The 19,037-nt window shown below is 34.2% G+C and overlaps 1 protein-coding gene across 1 annotated transcript in view; it reads right to left on the bottom strand.

The window, feature by feature from the left end:
- LOC149424965 (dicarboxylate carrier UCP2-like) overlaps nucleotides 1-13,882 on the bottom strand; it is a 32,574-nt gene extending 18,692 nt beyond the window's left edge. The window contains exon 1 of the mRNA XM_089650876.1: nucleotides 13,668-13,882. The gene's annotated coding sequence lies outside the window, so the exon portion shown is untranslated. The remainder of the gene's footprint in view (nucleotides 1-13,667) is intronic.
- Between the last annotated feature and the right edge of the window lie 5,155 nt (nucleotides 13,883-19,037).

Consider the following 19,037-nt stretch of genomic DNA (forward strand, 5'->3'; position numbering starts at 1 on the left):
ACAAAAGAAGTAACTACACTATCTACCCATTTCCATTATTAAAATAATAATCATAAGTTTGATTGTTTATAACCAATAATATTAATTGATGATAATAATATTGACATATTGACAGGAATGTAATCGAAAGGCAATCATAATTATTATGGCTAGGAAACTTCAATTGTGTCCATTGGAAAAGTTGACCTTGGTAACTCGTGCCAATGAAAATGCTCGATTTGTACCAACCAACGTAAAATGTATATAACGAGCAAAAAGTGATTGAGGACTACACAGTGCACATTGTAATTATTCGTACATTCGTACAATTAAAGGCAATGTCCGTATGACGTATACCCTTTAGACTTTAGACTGGACCGAGTATAGTGAAAATTTCAATGTTTGTTCTTATTAGTTAGTGCCAGGAGTTTTTAGAAAGTGGTTTGAATAGTAGGTAGAAGATGTTGACGACGCACAGTGGGCTGAAAATCGCCTTTCATAGACATAGAGACTTGAATTTTCAAGGGTATTTTTTTGGCTAGAAATGGATTCTGTTGATCATTACTATGCTATAAAATTTCGTATGAAGCAATTGCGTGTACATATAAAGGAGTTAATATTGTAAACTAGACAAAGCATACTCATATGTAAAGCATTTAAGCATTAAAATGAATCATCAACATAAAAAAGTTTTTTTTTTCAACTTGAGGATTTAAAAAAAAAATCGAAAGTTGCGCCACAATACGAAGTATGTCAAAAAAAATACAAATAAATAGTAGTATATCTGTGTGTAAGGATATAATGGCCAACCTTATGATTCCAGAGATAGCCCCATTTTTAATGTCATTGCCATACAATTTTTTCTTTAAAAAATGATAACTCCTTCATTTGTACACGCAATTGCTTCATACGAAATTTATAGCATAGTAATGATCAGCAGAATCCATTTCTAGCCAAAAAAATACCCTTGAAAATTCAAGTCTCTATGTCTATGAAAGGCGATTTTCAGCCCACTGTGCGACGCCGAAAAAAAGACGCGGCAAGATCAACTGAAATAAATACTTTTTAAAATTTTAAAGTGCACCCAGTTTTCTGGATATTACTGGTCCAATAATTCCCTTTAAGTATTTACATGTATTTTAATCAACAGAACTGGGTAAGTACCTATTACTTATACATAGTCGTATTGCTAAATACAATTATTGTATTATTTTAATGCGTCGATCAAATTCCAACAATAATTGAATGCACTGATCACATTGAGTTTTGGACCTTCCCAGAATAAACAAACAATTATTTCTAATAGACGACTGATTAAATTTTACTAAGTAGTAAAGTACGAAGGGTCAACAGCGCGGCAAATATTGTTCAACTTTTGTTTGTTATGTCTGATATAATGACACAATTTTATTATTAATGCCATCGAAAATGCCACTTTAATCAAAATTTTAAGGGATTCCTGTCAAATATGAGAACGTAATTAATTATGATTTAAGTTCGTGTCTCATCTTTACTGAACTCAAACATTAATGCAAAAATAATTCAAATATAAATTAATTCAAATATTGGAAGCGGAAATCAACCCCCTTCCCGATATCTGATCGAGCTGAAACTCGGCAGATATACTCGTTGTCGATGACAGTGTATTCTCTCAACTTTTGATGTCAATCACGTATACACACGCGGAATTATACGCTTTTCTATGAAATCGGAAAAAATACAGCATTTAATGTACGAAATAACTGTCAGTCCTACACGACCGGCATCTGGCAAGGCGGTAACGTTGTTGACTCCGGTCCCTGGGATGGAAGGTTCAATCATCAACCAAGCCATTTTTTTGTTGCTTGTTTTTTTATCATTACAGCCTAATGTTTAATGGAAGGCATTTCATGCAGATATTTTTTGAATATCCTGCCAGGCATGAAGAGTAAATCTATGCTAAGAAGGCTTGGGGCTAGTTAGGGAATGAAAATAACTAAGTTATCGTTTACGAAATAGGTACCTACTTAATCGCTTTTTAATATATTAGTTTATTTTAACAGATCTGGGGGAATATATCAGAACTATTTTTACTTTGAAAGATATAAGATTATATGATAATAATAATAACATAAAATATATTGTAGCTATGCGGTCCGGGAAATTTGTTTTGGCAATTAGCTCATCACGTGTGTTATTGCTATGACAATTCATATTAAGAAAATAAAAAAGATAATTTAGTAGTAAAAAAAAGATAATACAAAAAAATATCTTTTATAATATCTAATTGTAGCTATTAATCTCAGTAAGCGTGGCACTTGGCCCGGTGTAAAAACAACACATTAAAAAGATTAAAAACATTACATATTTTTTAAATTCAGTAATTGGTATAATATGTCTGGTACCATGCAATTATTATTGTAGAGAGGGAATGATTTATAATTGACGTGAGGTGATATGCGATGAACTTGTGGGGTTCAGATTTATATCAGAATCTGATAGCCACGATATTAATTACCTGATGTCTTTGTCGTACAAACACGCAAAAAATATTTGCCACTATGGAGATTATAACGTTACGTGAGCGTACGATATGCCTAAATAATACCTAAAACATTAAAAATAATAATATCTACACGTGCACGCGGTTTACGTGCAAGCACTAATGCTAGCCTTACACCATCCTTTTTCACACCGATCCCCATATGATCATTATTTTCATACCTACGATTTCATACAGTTGCCATTAGAGAAGAAATATTATTTTGGGACTGTACTAAATCGTCAAAAAATAGCAACACCTTGAACATAATCATAGATCACAATCATTAAAGCATCTGTCACTGTCATTTTCGAGCTGTGTCACGTGCTCGGTCGTTATCCAATCGATGTTTTTGTTTACCCGTTCCTCACATGAAACTTTATAACAATGATTTTTATATGTACCTATGCCTTGGTGAAATCTCCACCTGATCACCGTATGTTGATCGATACGATATTCGTATAATATATGATATATAATATTTATTTTTCGAAGTAACTTTATTGAGTAAAACCTCAAATTGTAATATTTGATATTATATAATAGGTGAAATCACCCAAACACGGCAGCGCAGAGCAGAACAATAGCTGTCACAACCCCGTCTCTATCCATTAATTAATAAAAGTATGTTACAATATGAAGTATATACATATAACATACAAGGATACTATTTATTGTATGAGTTAACAGTATGTATATAAAGTCCTCGTGTAATATTTTCTGAAAACAAAATGAAAAATCATCAATATGACGTGCGAAATTCACATTACGATAGTAATACACATTCACAATCAGTAATAAAAATATATTGCAGTGTTATTAACAATATTTAAAATATAAAATTAAATAAACACGCAAAATTTTCATGTAATATAGTTTCGTAAAGCAATGATAGATGACATATGTCAAATAATGTCCGCCATCTTAAAATAGGTACCAACATTTAGTAGAACACGTCCCCTTTTTCATGCCGAATCGCTAGGTATATACAAACTGGATGAAAAAAGAATGATGTAAATGTTGTGTGAGAATGTAAAATAAAGAAGAAAATTAGAAGTGACTTCCATATAAGTTTGAATGGAAACAAATGTGCCACTGACTTGGTACATTTTGGTTCTATGCAATTTAGCACGCGTCTGTCTCTCTTACGCTTGCCTGAAATTTTATATCGCCTTCCCATTTGAATTTGGTAATCGTGGTAAAACATAGTTTTGTATGTATATATAGGTCCAAATTAGGTTTATATTTGGACCACGAAATACGCCCACGAGACACTTCTTGCGTTATTCTTTATTCTATGGGTGAGAACATGATAATATATTCAAAACATCGTATCCATAAATAAACTACTCACATCGTATCTTGCCCCAGACTGCAGGTCTATCAATTGATTAAAACGATACAATTAAGTATGCTAATGTTTGCATAAAATCTGATAACTCATATTGTTATTCACTACCGTCAGTACATATTTTATGAACGTTGGCCTTGTTGATTCACTCGATTACCGATTATTCAGAATTTTTTATTTGTACTCTCGTAATTTGTAATTTGTATTTGTAAATCCCGGCGTGCGCAAGTAAATTTTATTTTATTGATTTGTGTTATTTCACAACGTAATATTTTTAAAATGCTCTCAGTATCGCAAGACCATCATTCAAAATTGAAACGTTGTTTGAAATGGTATTGGCCGCGTTTGGTGACCAGATCTGAATAGCCAGGAATAACTTCCTCACCTTCATCTCCCCATCTCCTTCCCTTCCCCAAAACCAACATAGTCTCACTGGCTCCAAAAGGTTGGGAGCAGTTGGGACTCTTATGTGGTTTCACATAAAAAATAAAATAAAAAAGGAATTAAATGAAAATGTATGTAACTATTCACAATTACTTCACTGCCTGACTTTTCTCCCGGCATTTTTATTTATTTTATTCGAAGCAGATTTCATTGGAGATTTCAGAGAGAGAGAGAGAAAGAGAGAGAACCATAAATGAACCATGGTGAACCATAATGTTAAAATGATAAGCTGAAAATAGTTGCATTATCCTAGAAATTCTACAGAGGTGAAAATTTCAAAATATCCGCAAAATCAAGAGGCTCGCTGTTAGAAAGTTTTTCTTGCTTCACACAAAGTTTAATTTCTTATATTGAGAAAACACTGTGCTCAAACTGTGGAATAAGAACGTAATTAGGAGGAAGCTACAGGCCAAAAATGTGTATATTCTTGGTATACCTTATATTGTAGGTAATAGGCATTGAAATCGCTGGACAAACGGAGTCTAGAAACGATCAATTTCAAGCAAAAAATTAGTTTTTATTTATTTTCTAAATAATTTTATAGGAAAGCAAAAAAGTTAATCAAGTGTAAATGTCACAGATAATCTAAGCCATAATAATTTATTTTTTAAAAGTTGTTTCCTTTATGCCTTCATACATTTCCATTGAAAAAATTTTTTTTTTAGTGGTTTACATTTAAATTTTTTATTTAGTAATTTATTTTTTATTGTATTCTACTCAAGCGAAGCGATAGGAAAACCTTCAATTTATCCAAAGCATATTTTTGATATTTATAATGTTCACCAATTCGTTATAAAGATTAATCAAAATGATGTTCTATTGCATTGGCTTTAGATAAAAGCCTATTTAATTATATGTCCACTGCCTTGCTATAATAATGCAATATGTTCTACGACTACTACATAACATTACCACGGAATAGTGAGATGATTTAATGGTCGCTAAAACAAATAAAACTTAAGTGAAGATATGAGAAATATAATATGTTTTCAAATGACAAGTAGGTACTTACTCATATTGATGCACTAAGTTTAATATGGACTTAAAATATCGACCGTAGAATTTAGTCGTATTTGTTGCGTCAGTATATAGTTGATTATTTTTAAAAAAACAATCCTAAATGTATGGTCCGCGGAGATAACCAGGTTCAATTTTGGTAGCTATGCGAAGATGATGATATATTCTTTATTTGTGTCGGATAAATATCAATAATGTAAATGATAAGAAACAGGCGACCCCCAGTCAATAATTTGTTAGCGTGTTTTTAAAAACATATTTTCGGCCACTGCTAAGTGATTAGACATACACGCGATGTTATTCGATTAAATTAATTGGAAAAAAAAATAAGAAGAAATGATACCTAAATTGGCGAGTTAATTTTAACGATTTAATGTCAGTTTTTTGTGGTGTTGTTTAAAATGCTTAAAATATATTTTCTCAATCAATATATATTATTATAATACAAATTGGAATCATATCACTGTCGTACACGCTGATCTCCGAAACCGCCCAACCGATTTCAATGAAATTTAACATTCTAAATGGTTGAGTTAAATTCTAACTGGTTAAAATAATTCACATTGTTTGACAATTCACATGACCGATATTTCTGAAAATTTCAAAGTTTGTTGTTATTAGTGTCAAGAGTGTTTAGAGATGTTTAAATGTTAGAAGAAGTCGGAGACGCTCTAGGAATACTTAAAGCAAGCCATACACGCTACGGTCTACCGGAGAGGTTGCCTTTGAAGGTCTGCCTGCGCAGGTCAACCGTACGTCGCGTCGGTAGCGTGTATGGGGATGTTCCGGTGTACCGGAGCGGTCTGCAGTTCATTCTCTTTGCGATGGCATCGATTGCAGACGATGACGGGTTGGGGTTGATAGGCCTTGCGTTAATGTTGATGAAAAAAGATAAAACAGTGAAAAAGAAAGCGAACAAAGTGGTAAAAGCATTGGTTATTGAAAAGGAAAACGTATTGAATGAATTAAAATTTGAATCTGAAGATTTTAAAAACTATCTCAGAATGCACGAGAACACATACCTAAAATTACTTGCAATGGTTACACCAATGATAAAAAAAGGTATAGTTATGAGAAATAATATATTATCAGTTACTTTAAGATTTGACGCGACCTGCGCAGGCGACCGGAGTACATGCACACACACGCAGGTACACCTTACGGTGTCGCCCGAAAGAATTGATTTTCGATTTTGCACCGGTCGCCTGCGCAGGTTAAAAAAACTGCACAGGTCTATTCCCACACACGCTCCGGTCTGCCTGCCCAGGCATATCTACACAGGTAGACCTCTCCGGTGGACCGTAGTGTGTATGGCCAGCTTAAGGCAATATCTCTTCATGAGATACGACGTTTTTAAGAGTTACATTGTTATATAGTAGTGAATGGTGGAAGAAGTCAGAGGCGCCCTAGAAAGATATTAGCAATAGCAAAGCATTGCGGGGATCCACAAGTAAATACATATTTGAAGGCGAGACCATTTTTCAAAAGAGAAATCTATGATATTGTTTAAGAACTGTTTTTCCTTATATACTTCAAATTTTATCAATTTCCTCTATTTATGTATTTTGAAAAAAAATTAAATAAGCTTAACGATAAGTACCAGCACATTTTCTACAAAAAAAACACTAGTCAAGGAGTCGAAATATTGAGGCATGTCAGTTTGTTCTGCCAGAAAGGGGAAAGGCCTGACAACCTTAAATCAAGAAAAAACTAGGGAAAACCTTTAAGAAGAAAATAGAGTGAATATTTCCAAATATGTTCCATGAAAACTAAATATAAACCTACGATAGCGTAAAAATAAATCACTGAACACGACAACATAAATAATATATATTTTTTATTCTACACTAAAATTCTCTGTTAAGTAAGAACGTGAATAAACAATTATCCATTTTCTCCAGTGTTGAACATTCGCCATAGTTGGTTTAACGACTAATTTTATATCTGTGTGAATTGGAAATATTCAATAATATTATGTTTTTTGTCTGAGCACGAACCGTAGATGAGTCACCTTGCTTAAATGAGCAACCAATAAATAAGACATTTATCCTAATAGGCACATTTAACATGCGGGAAATATCATTAGGTAGGTACGAGTAGGTACCTCATATTTCATACAATGCAGATTGTTCCTTGTATGTTTTTGAGTGCGAAAAGCGCATGACGTGAATCTATTTTTTTCTCAAACAAACAGTGACTTGCCGAGATTTTTTTCCAGTATATTGGCGATATTTCTCATTTGTGTGGAAAGGATTGTGAAATTAATCTCTCCTCACAGGTTTTTTCCATAAAAAGCATGACTTTAAAAGCATTAAAATCAGGAAAATCAAAAAAATGGGAAAGAAGGTCACGACAGGTCCATATTTCTAATAAGAATGAGTAACTCAATTCAGTATCTCAATTTGAGAGGCGGGTGTGGGTACCGCCACCCCAGGAACCAATTACTGGATAACCAACATCTCGGCCATAGGTCACCCCAAGGTATCCACTGCGTTTGGTGACTAAGCAGGGGTGCCCGGGTTCATCGGGTGAGGTGGGTTCAGGATGCGCCTCCCCAACTGCATGGCGTGGCAGATCGGTGGAGGTTAGTTTTGGGAGACCCTTTAATAATAATAATAATAATAATAAATACCTAGCTCTCTCATTAAAAATTTAGGCGTATTAGATCTATCAAAAAATTTATATATAAAGATGCAAAAGTCGGTCATTTTGAATACATGTAGGATAACGAAAGATTTTTTAAATATTTATGTTGAGGGATCAGTAGGATTTATAGGCCCTGTTAGAAGTACTACCGAGCCGAACCCTCTGATATGAAAATATCTGGATTCGGTGAATTTTTTTTTCCCATTTGATCTCTGGTGAGTTGACGTGTTGTTGTTCTTGTATTGTTTTGTATTTATTTTACTTATATAATTCACTTGCATAGTGTTGATTGACTAGCTGATCATTTGTGGAAGAGTGAGTGGAAGGGTTTAGTTTTTCCTATGGGGAAGATTTAACCCGGACAATAAAATCGGAAGCATAAAAAAATTGGATAATTTGTAGAGCGCCGTTTTTGTGAAAAATCACCTCAAGGGCGCTGTATAATTTATTTCCTAGGATCTACATTTGTTATTTAGACCAACTGTGCCAGCACGAGGTTCGTCATCCGTTCAGGCATGTGTCTGCCGCCAATATAGCGCTGACATGTGTCTGCTGCCAATAAAGAGCGCTGACACAACATCCTCACATAGACAACAAACCTTGGCAGCACCGCTGTGACGCTCGACGAAGACAGAAGATGGAGACTCTGCTGCAAGAGTCCTAGCTAGCGAAGGAACTGTACCAGCTGCTGCAGGGAGAGAGACTACCTCGTCCACCAACTGTGCCAGCACGAGGCTCGTCATCCGTTCAGGCATGTGTCCGCCGCTAATATAGCGCTGACATGTGTCTGCTGCCAATAAAGAGCGCCGACACAACATCCTCACATAGATAACAGACCTTGGCAGCACCGCTGTGCAAAATCACCTCATCCTAGTCTACCTTAGTCTCTCCAGTCACCTCCCAGCCTTTCATGCCACCAAGTGCATCATCTCAAACCTTTCAGACTCCTTCCTGGCTCCAATACCTAAATAAAATCCGACCTCTCCAACTCGTCCCTCGACCTATCGCCTTGCGCCGCAATGAGAGGGATATATTCATATGCCTATTCATCTTCCCAGTTCGATTCCTACCCAACCCTCATACCGTCTACCTTCCCAGAACTTCATCTCCTTCCTTTCCTTATCACCCTTCTCTTATGAACATCCACATAACATCCAAACGATGAAATAGGAACTACAAACATTTCATATTTTAAAGTTACGTAATTACTGATCAAATAGAGGAAATATCAATTATTATTATAGTTCCAAAGTACGCGGCACCAATTTTTACATTCTACATTCGAGTTATTCCCAATCTTCAATCAAGATACCGATTCCGATGAAAAAATATGAAAACCTAATAGTAGAAAATATAAAATGTGATTTATATCGCATTGTTTGATTATATAATCAATAATTTAGTTGCACAGTATCTAATAATGGATTGTAATAAGTAATGGCCGTACTTCGTTTTTATCTTTGGATATTATGGCACAGTTTTATTAAGATCCGTATTTATTTGATTGCAGTCAATCAACAACATTATGATAGGATAATTTATGACTTCATGAGTTACGACTATTGTTAGTATCTAGGTTTTACTTTTTTATTTAAAAATAAACAGCGAAACAAAAAAAAATTCAGTAATCTGATTATTTTGAAAAAAAAAACAAATATTTGAACTATTGACTTTGCAAGAAAATTTGCAGCGAAATTTTCATGAGAAATTATATGTTTGATTTTTTAAAACCTCAAGGGCGCTATGTTAGGTGTCAGGTATTATCAGCGCTTTGGATGCTTGGCAAGTCGGAAGCCCTGAAGACTGTTCCAATTGCATCTGCAATCCGGCCGGCCCTGGCTATATACAGGATTCTCCAATAAGAGGTATTATTTTGATATTCAATCGTAAAAGATCAATGGTTTCGTTGCTTGTGTGGCAAGTAGCGCCGTCATGTTGAAAGTAAACGTTGTCCAGATCAATATCATCCAATTCCGGCCATAAAAAATCATTAATCATCTCTCGATAGCGCAATCCATTCACCGTAACTGTTGCTCCAGCCTCATTTTCAAAAAGTAAGGTTCAATGACTCCGCCGGACCATAAACCGCACCAAACAGTCACACGCTGAGGATAGAGAGGCTTTTCAACAATAACTCTTGGGTTTTCCGAGCCCCAGATGCGACAATTTTGCTTGTTGACGAAGCCACTGAGATGGAAATGGGCCTCATCACTCAAGATGATTTGCATTTGATTCACTCAAGTGAATTTTAATAATTTCAATGCGTTGTTGAAGCGTGTATCGTTCCATTTTTATTAATGGCGTAGTTTCTACTTGTCAAATGTCAAAAAATGACAGCTTCAAAAGTAACATCTACCGAAATAGCGGGCTATTCAAAATAACACCTCTTATTGGAAAACCCTGTATTATAGGTTAACAATGGCGTGACTTTTGATTACTATAGTACTAATAATTCAAAAATGGCATTATTGACGTTGTTGCAGCTGAAAACGATTTTGTACTTTGATTCGAAAACTCGATTTCTTGTATGAAGATTTTCAGGAAATCCGTGCCTAAAATCGAATTTTTGATAAAAAAAACTTTCTATGACTAAAAAACATCAATAATGTCGAATTTTTTGAAAATTGAAAAGTCACGAGCCGCCACTGCCTAATGGCTATAATAGCAATACACAATATATAAAGGACCGGGAAACACTCACAATAGGAAACAAGAAGAATGCAAAGAATAAATAATGCAAATACCTTCTCCATATAAGAATATTGTTCAACAACAGTTCAACTAAGTCTAGGTATTATGGGTAAGTGCGTAATACCGTCTAATTAGTATGATCCATTATTGCTAAGACTATATTAAATTTAAATTATCTGAAAAGTTTCGAGATAAATATGTTCTACCCGCAGGTAGGTACAGATATTTGTAGAATGATGGGTTTCAGTATAAAATAATACATTCTCGAAAAGCCTGAGCGAACTACAAAATGAAAATGTGGCTTGATAACAACTCTTACTAGATTCTTCCATACAAAGCACTCTTTATAGGGTGAATTGCATTATCTTCTAACTAACTAACCAACCAATCTAAGGTAGGATTTTTATTAGTTCAAATAATTAAAAAAATATATATATCATAGAATTTGGCAAAAACTCGTCGAGAATTTTGTTTTTGCAAAAGTATGCAGATTTTTAAACTATTTTCTAATTTGCATAATATGCAATGTGCCATAATAGGTACTTAGACATTACAAAAATATTTTTTGAATAATTTTAATATGTAGCTACCTACGTATTTTTTATTCTTTTGAACCGCGATTGTTTTATGCGGAAACAGTGGCGTTCAATGTAAAAAAAAACGATTGAGTAGTAATTTTTCGTGTAAAAGTAGTTGCGTAAGGTTGGTGAACAGGGGCGTGCCTTGATTTTTTTCAAATCAGGTGATTTTTAGAAAAAAAAACGGTTGATTATTATTATTAATTTTCATTTATTTTTATTCTACTTTACACAATACAACTTATTAGAGTTCTTTAGACTATCATAATAAGCTCTTATAGCCCAAAGGGCTTTGTATAATGAATAATAACCAAAAGCTTTGGTTCTGGAAAATCGTATAAATCGCAGAATTAAGGTTCTTTTGTGGAGCGTAATAAATTCATAGTTGAATTCTACGTCACTACGTCGAGTAATATTTTAAATTGAGCCGCTATCAATAACAACCCTTACGTAGATGGCGATAAGGTTTAAATTCCCGCTTAACACCATCCGCCTGTTTTGATTTATGCAAGAAAAAAACATGGCCAAAAAGTGCCTTTTATTTTATTTTGTGGATGTTCTGGCATAAATATTTTTTTTTCGATCATTTTATAAATAACTTAATTTGCCACATTATACAATAAAATCATAACCGAAAATGGGTTCGTAAGTAGGATATTTTGAACTTTAAAGCAGTTTTCATAGGCCTTTACATTATTTTTTTCTGGGCTTATAAAAAGACTTATCTAAAAAATACTCGATGTATTCTACTCGCAGTATTTAATTAAAGCATCTGTAACATTTCTAGGCGACCAAATTTCAAACCAAAAACACATGATTTTGCATTACTACGTATGGCATCGCCTTAAACGTCGTAATTCTAAATGTTATGAATTAAAATAATCGTTAAACTGTACTGAAAACAGCGGGTTTTGTTGACCCACAAAGTCACCAACGAATATCATTTTGACCTATAAATTTGACATAATTATCAGCTTCCTTAAATATTTTGCGCACTATTTAAGTATATAATATTATAACGACACTGTTTGTCTTCTCATTTGTGTAGTTTTATGGTATATATACATTTGAAAATATAAACGCGAACCGAGCCACGAATTACGGGAAAGGAACTAAGCAACTGCAAGCGGCGTTTCGCGCCATTTGCGGTTGCTTCGTCCCTTTCCCATAAGTTGAGGTTGAGTTCGGCAGTTCGGCTCGCGTATGTATACGTAGCATTATGTATTGCTCGGTACAGTGACTGAACTCAAGGTTTAGAATATATTATCAACTGGAATTCTACTTTACATTTTTGCTATTGATAACTTCCTTTCAAATTGTTAATCTATAATTAGGTAGGTACTTAAATTTATATTAAACACTAGTATCGTGAACACAATTAAAATTTACAAATACAATGTTTGCTTATACGATTACCTACCTACCTACTCAAAATAAACTAAATATTATTTTTTCATAACTCCACACACGTAATTTTGGATCGTGCATTTTTCTCAATAATTAAGAACAGTAATGGAAAGAATCAATTTATTTTTTTACGGTAATTAAGCATATCTCTTTCCAAATTCTGGGATATTTTGCATGACCACAAAGATTGTTGGAAAAATAGATGTGCCATATGAAATAGTTGATTTACGACTCCACAATATACAACTTAAATCATTTATAAAATAGATCTAAGCATCTATTGTACATGAAAAATGTACATGTAGGTACATGTACTACGCTTCAATTATTTAAGACCTTTTATTAGCTCTTTAAATACGTCAGGACTTATAATGCCAAAGTTTGGAAATTTATGCTATGTCGATAAAAAATGATCGCCAATGATTTCGTACTTTGTCAACAACTCGAAATGAAAGATGAAATCATCTCAGAGTTTCTTTTATACGGTTATCAAAGATTTAATGTCAATACTAAACCTCTACCAAAAGCAAGGAAAAACTGTTTCGGGTTTAAAATCAGTTTGAAGCCGAATTATTTTCAAAGCAAATTACACTTAAACTGAGTGTAATTTATAAAAAGGAAATTTGAATTTTTTACTACTTAAGTACGTCATTCTATTGTTTGAATTCCTAGTGTAAAGTAAAATGTAAAACCGAGTTGTTAGGTAAATTCAAAACATTGCGTCTTTTCGTTTGTTAAATGGGTATCGAAATTATGTGTTGTCGTTTGGCATCTTTCCATTTCTCAAAATTCAATATCAGGTAAGTATGCCAAAAATTCTTTGTAATAGAATGTTTTATCTTAGTTTTTTCAACACGGAAACTATGTTTTTTTGTTTCGCAAAAATAGTGTAATCAGTTGTTCAAGGACAGATTAATGAAAGTTGTAAATGCAGCAAAAAATATAAAACCGAATAAATGGTCTCAAAATAAACAGGCATTTCTCAAGAAATCATCATAACAATGGTACTCTTATAAAATAGTATGTTCCTTACCTCAATATATATATTTATTTTTTTCAATCAGGTAAACTTCACTTTTCACCGTCTAAACAGCTTTTGTTCATTTTATTTAACATTAAACTTTTTATATTGTTATTTTGAATTCAAGTATAAAAATATATAACACAGTAAATTGACGCAAATTTTGAATAAACTAAACGTGCGCTCTCCTCACCGACTAGAGTAGAAGCGCTTGAAAGACTGCAGTGTTTCTGCTTTTATACCGCCTATGCGCGATACGGCGCGGCCGCGGTGAATGGACTGTGATACGCGGCGTCGCTGTTCGCTTTTCCCGGTGACAGGGCGGGGGGGCGCGACGGGCCAGGCCCCCAGGACAATGTCCAATTGTCCACGCTGGCCGCAAGTTCGGTTATCAACAAAAACCAAACAACAACAGGTGTCTGTAGTCGCGTGTTTTCCGAGGCTGAAAACATTTAACGTTGGACTTTGGAAATATGTATGCCAGCTTTTGCTAGCTTTGTTTTAGTGCCCATGGTGATGTCCGCATTTGCACCTTACTATTTATTTTATCCCACGAATCCTCCTTTAGTTCTCCTACCTAAATTTGCTGGAAGTTTTGTGAACAGTTGACATTGCGTCGTAAAAAGTACGTTTCTAATAATTTTCTCTTTCTGTCTTAAATTAAGTAATCCATAATAAGTGGATCATTTGAGCTGTCAAATTGTGTCAAATGATCCACTCCTACCTATATATATAACCACCCTCACCTATAGGTACATTAAATTAAATAGTTTAGGCGATAACGAAAAAAACCTAAACACACCTTAAGAATCCTAAACTTATTTTTATTATTTATTGAGTTAGTTTATACATTTGAATATAAACTAATATAAACAAGATCATATTTCATTTTGTAATTTTACATATTTTTACAATAAATATAACATTTCTTTTTAAATACATTCATTCTTCCTTCATTCTTCAGACTTTCAGGCATTTCATCATACATTTTTAGTCCTTTGTACATTAGGCAGTTCTGTGATTTTGATTTTTTCATATGTGGCAATCTAATCCTATTTACATTTCTGGTTTCGTAATTATGAACATCTCTATTAAAAACAATTTCATTCTTAAAATATTTTGGCATTTGGTTGTTCATGATTTTATGTACAAAAATTAACACATTAAATAATAGTCTCTTTTTTATAGAAATCCAATTTAGCTGTTCTCTCATTTGATCTATGCTTGCGTATTTTCCTTTTCCTAGTATACATCTCATAGCTCTATTCTGTATAACATCTAGCTTGTTCATGTTTCCTTCATTGGCCAAATACAACATAGTATACTTAACTATATATACTTAACTTAACTGCCATCTAGCTCATATTTTTTGTCAAATGATAATTTAGATGAATCTCTAGATAAAATGTATTTTATATTTTCCAATATAATTGAGACACATGTGCCTTTTTTACGCTGCGAAAAAATACATACCCAATTTATTATTTCTTTTTTTTTTAAATCTTAATTAAAAGACAATCTGCAGCATAAAAAATTTCTTCACAAAAAATGTAAATGTTGCCCAGCGGCTAAAAGTTATACTAATTTCATTAATGCTAGAAAAAATGTAAAATATTGTCTAAACATTGTTATGAAATGTACTTGAATCAAATCGAAAACAGTGCTCTAGAGACGTAAAACCCCGAATTGGTTTGTTGTTTAATTTTTACGTGTGAGCAAAAAAGCAGTAAAATCATACTTACGTTACCTAAGTTGTAAATTGTTTTTCGATTTCCATAATTTATAATGGTAAAATTAAGAATGTATTTAACAAAAAAAAAATAAGCAGTACAAAAGAAAACCAAGGGGCACAACGCCGCTATGAGGCGCTAATATAGCGTGTAGCCATCAGAATATATGGGAAATGCCGGACGTTAGAGGTATTATTGAATATTATAAGGTATTTGGTCAAAGACAATATGCGACACTAGCGCCTCTAGCAGCCAGCGTTGTTAATATTGCCATTAATTCACTGGAGTTGGACGTATTATTAATATTGTTAGCGGATAAAAACCCGCTGTTTTTTGGTGACAAGTCATGCAGGCGGCTTTTTGATATCGCTATGCTTTTTGAAAGCCGGGACTTAAATACACCTACTTCGATATTAAAAAAAAACACGAAGGACATATAAAAAAATAATTAATTTTGTATTAGATATTTATTATTGAATTGAAACGAAGAACATTAACATATTTTATGCAGTTACACTTTCTACGTTCTTCCGTTCTTGTTTTCTTCAAACCCAAAAATAACTATAATAATAATGACCTTAGCTAGAGAGGTCATTATGGACTTTGTGAAGTGCATATTATTATCTAAGGAACAAAATAAATTATAGGTAAATAGGTACACAAAATTAAGTAGTGCAAATTGATAAATAATATTGTACTTTAAGCCAAGCGCTCTCGAAAAATGATTCATTTTGGTATTTTGCTCTCTGTTAGAGAAAGAAACTTCCGTCTGAAGTTTAAACATCAAGATTCAAGATGATGTTTTTGTCAGTTTATATTTTTGAGATGACGACGATATTTGTCATTGTAGATTGTGGACTGATCCGACCATAAATAAACCACTCACGATCAGAGGCGGATTTGCAGTCTTGGCCGCCCTAGGCCCCAGACCATGTAGCCGCCCCTTGAAATGAACCAAATTTCTCGTCGTGTCCTCTGAAAGACAAACCACGTGATGCAAGCGCTTTTACACATGCAACTACTCGTTTCAAAATGTTTCTCCAGTAAATTATTTCTTCATCTAATTGTATTGTTAATGCGTGGTCAATGCGACCTAACGTGTTGCTTCGTTCTTTCATAAGCAGGACAGATAATTTGTGAGTAGGCGAATTCTCATGGGTCGATACTCGGTAATTGGAATTTTTCCAATCATTAAAACCTTCCTTTCTATCAAACTGACTCTCCCCGCCATTAAAAAGAAGACTAAGGTCCACAAAAAACATGTCCAGTACTTTTGGAATAAATTAGCCACTTTCGCGGAACTTTTTCGCCATTTAGAAGCTGACGTTCGAATAAATGTTCTGACAACTGTCCCACCTTATCTTTGTAAATTCGCACACTCTTAGAAAAATCATTTTCAATGTTTTGATTAGCTCCATTCTTACAAATGTAATCACGCGTGAACTCGTCAATTGTCCATTTGGCTGGATCGTCGCTGATTTCGCACAGTTCCTGGTCCGGATAAGGCTGCACTCCTGGTACTAGTGGAACATCTTTGGCTTCTTCCTGTAATCCACTTGCCACATCGATAAAAATATCTGCACTTGAAGACACTAAAGAAACATCAGTTGACATAACACCGCTACCACTTGGAACGTCGCATGTTGGATCAATAAAATATGGTTTTCCAAAGAAATCGTCTAATTTCCTCGTTTTTTTAATTAAATCCTGTTGTTTATTATCTTTTTCTCTCTTTTTTTTTGTTGTTTATTAGCTCGCTTGCGAAACTCAGCCCCACTTAACCTTTTCTTTCCATCCATATCTAATTATGCGAAATAACACTTTTTACGTGAGGTATCGTCCACGTCCTGTAAAATATTTTGATTTTTGTTAATATTGCAGTACATACACGTCGCGTCGCGAATACCTTTAAGAAATTAGAAAAACGCTCGTCAACTCGCTGCAATTGCTGTACGCACACTGGCATACTGACCACTGCCGGCACTGACTGCTGTCGCCTGTCGCGAGCGGGTGCGTATTTCCAATCCCTACACTGGTTTGTTCCTCTGGAACGATTTCGGTCGAAAAATGGACAACGGACCACTTTTATTTTTCTGCGATTGATTTCGGTCCAAAAATGGACCACATTTCCTACCAATCGTAAAACATTTATTGTAATTATTTAAAACATTTTCTTGGCCAGCCGTTTATTTTAACACGGAGCTATTGCAAATTGCAATGTTCTATCTATTTTAACCATAGATGTCACAAATCCGAACTCCGTAGGCTACTTTAGAACAATGCTAAAAAGAAATAAAAATCCTTTGCCTCTTAATCCTATTCCTACGTTCCTCCACCCCCCCTCCCCCCTTTTTCATAGATTTTAACTAAAAATATATATATTTTTATTTTTTAAAGAAAATACCTTTATAATGTCACACTTTATTATTCACTATCATCAGTGGAAAGTTCATAATTGGCATAAATAACATCTTATTATTACATTATTTTATAATCTCTGATTTATTTATTTATTATAGCTTTTGTAAGGTGATTAAGAGCGTATTCACACAGAGCTATAATATGCGTGGGATGGCGTATTTCGGCATATCGCTCGCCGTACATTCCAAATTGGAAAGTATGGCGAGCGATATACTGAAATACGCCATTCCACGCATATTATAGCTCTGTGTGTGAACACGCTATTATGCATAACAATACCTAACGCGGTTCAGTCACTAGGGCAACTGAATCACGGTAGGGATTGGAAATACGCGAGCTACGGAGCATGATAGGTGTGGCGAGGGCGGCTGCGGGGCGCGCTGTGTGCTGTGTGTGAACACGCTCTTGCATATCGCTATTTCGTACGTACAATATTAAGGTACTTAGGAAGTCATTTCTTGCTATCATCTGTGACTTTTTTGTCACGATTGGCCGCCCCTAATATCTGGCCGCCCTAGGACCGGGCCTACATAGGCCTAAGGGCAAATCCGCCTCTGCTCACGATCCGATTGATCTTATGTGATATATTGTGCCACCTACAAATCGATCGGAGTATGTAGGTAGGTAGGTGTATCAATGAGGTAAGTACTACAGTTGCACAGTTCAATGTTCAAGATCATAATAAGATGTTTTGAGATTATATTACTTTAATCTGTGTAATCAATCAATATCTTGAATTATCCGAAACACTTGGTATTATGTACTTAAGTATTTGTTTTTCGCAAAAGATTTGACCAGGATAAGAGAAGGTAGTCGATTTATGCTAATCAGTGAAATGAGGTAAGTAGGTACCTACTTGTAGTCGACAGACCTGTGGACATAATACACGGCTAGTAGTCACTCAATACCTAATCCCTTCTCATAATTTCTTAGGGTTCATAGCTTTCTTTTCCGTTTTATAATATAAAACAAATCAATTGTGGTGGACCAAAGTTCCTATTTGCGCAAAAAACCATCGCAAACAGGAGACTTTAATCGTTTCCGTTAACGACAATCTTTTTTGGGTGATGTAATGCTAAAAAATGTTACTTATTCCTTTCATAATTTATTCCTTTCCCTTTCATACATAGAAGGAATTATAAAAAAACATCTGTAAAATGTTTTATCTTGTTCAATTTTACTGTCCTACTAACCCGTGAAAAATCATGAGATATAATTATAAAAAAATATA

This window comes from Hesperophylax consimilis, chromosome 3, assembly GCF_061612785.1.
Source record: "Hesperophylax consimilis isolate HC1 chromosome 3, BYU_Hcon_1.0, whole genome shotgun sequence".
NCBI classification, from domain to species: Eukaryota; Metazoa; Arthropoda; class Insecta; order Trichoptera; family Limnephilidae; genus Hesperophylax; species Hesperophylax consimilis.